We start from the raw sequence: 2,041 nt of genomic DNA, 5'->3' as shown, positions 1-2,041 counted from the left end.
CAATACTTAGAAGAAAAAGCATCTATAATTTATTATCACAGTCTATTATCACATACTTATGCTCTAAAGTATACAATAGTACAAAGTCTAGAGTAGTAACCTAGATTTTGCTAATAACTACCCATTCCTAGACCCTACCTAGCTACCCTACCTATACCTATACCTAGTCATGTGCTACCCTACCTATACCTATACCCAGTCACGTGCTACCCTACCCAAACCGTTTGGGTAGGGTACCTCATGTACCCTACCTAGTTCCTACCCATAAATCACGTGACTATACCTATACCCTACCCTACCCTACCCATCCGCCAGCCTACCCCACGGGCGAGTCGGACACACGGGCGAGTCGGACACTTTTGCCAAGACCCTACCAAAACACCCTTACTACACCAATGCCTCTCCACAAACGCCAGTTAGACGCGTTAAAATAAGCTCAGATACAGCTTGCGCTTCAAGCTCTTAAACAAGACGCGACTCTCTCTCTACGGCGCGCTGCAGCTATCTATAGAGCTCCCCTACAGACACTAAGCGACCGACGCGCTGGACGACCTTCACAAGTTAATTCTATGCCTAAATTACAGAGCCTAACTAATACTAAGGAGCAGGTGATTATTAATTATATACTTAAGCTAGACGCGCAAGGATTTTCCCCTTAGCTAGCAGCTGTGGCTGATATGGCCAATTCTTTGCGTGCTAAGCGCAGTCTAGGCCATGTTAGCCTAAACTAGCCCAGTACGTTTGTTAAGCGCTAACCAGAGCTTAAAGTAAAGTTTAATTGCAAGTATGACTACAAGAGAGCCTTCTGCGAGGATCCTAAGATAATCTAGGGCTAGTTTGGCCTAGTAGCTAATATTAAAGCTAAGTATAGTATCTAGGATAACAACACATACAACTTTAATAAGACAGGCTTTATAATAGGCTAGATATCTACTAGAGCAGTTATTACAGCTTTAGAGAGACAAGGACAGCTAAAGTAGTTCTAGCTAGGCAATTAGGAGTAGACAATAGTTATTAAGGGCATTAATGCTAAAGGGTAGGCTATTCTACTCTTTATTATCTTCTAGGGCTACAACTACCTCTTAAACTAGTATAAAGAGGATAATCTACCCTATAATTAGGTTATTAGGGTCTCTAAGAATAGCTAGACTACTAATAAACTTAGTCTTAACTAGTTAAAGTACTTTAACACGCATATAAAGGAGTGTACTATTAGTAGCTACTATCTACTAGTTATTAATAGTTATAAGAGCTATAACTTACTAGATTTCTAGGAATACTGCAGGGATAACAAGATTATTACTCTATGTATGCCTCTGCACTTATTGCATCTCCTACAGCCACTTAATGTAGGCTGTTTTACCCCTCTAAAGAATGTGTATAGGCGCTAAGCTAAAGACCTTATGCATAACTAGTGTCAGATTCTCGCACTGTGAGCCAGAGTATGTGCTTAACGAGATCTTAGGTGGTATGATGATTTATTGATGATCGTGGCGATGGTGTCTGCCGTCGCGTCGTGCTGGTTGCTACAGGATTGAAGTGGGGGGGGAATTAGCGCTGTTCGCGGCCGCCTGTGTGCGGGCCAATCAGGAGTTGCCAGGTCTCGCTTAATCGACCTGGCAACTGCTGATTGGCTGCACGACAGGTCCCTGCTCAATTGCGCAGATCCGACCTCTCGCCGCTCGCTCTTATCTGACAACTAGATTACCTATATTATAAAGCTTAAGTTCCTGCTATGCTTTAAAGCAGCCTATAATACTATATTTACCTTAAGCAATATCTAAGGAGGGTTCTAAGGCGCTATACTAGTCCCCTTTAACCTAGAATAGGTTATAATAGGGCTTAATATAAAGCTGCGCACTCTATTACTATAACTCCCTAATAATAACAAGCCCTAGCAGTAACAAACCCCTAGCAATACCCTAGAACTTTAGTTGCAATTAACTCTAATTTAAGAGAAGTATAAGAAGCAGCAGGGTAGCTTACCTAATTCTGTGCTGAGCGCGCTTGAGCACTACGCAAAGGGGGGAGCGATTCTATC

Source organism: Didymella exigua (genome assembly GCF_010094145.1).
Source record: "Didymella exigua CBS 183.55 unplaced genomic scaffold M421scaffold_49, whole genome shotgun sequence".
In the NCBI taxonomy this organism is placed as follows: domain Eukaryota; kingdom Fungi; phylum Ascomycota; class Dothideomycetes; order Pleosporales; family Didymellaceae; genus Didymella; species Didymella exigua.
The sequence above is the reverse complement of the archived record's forward strand: the minus strand, read 5'-3'. Positions refer to the sequence as shown.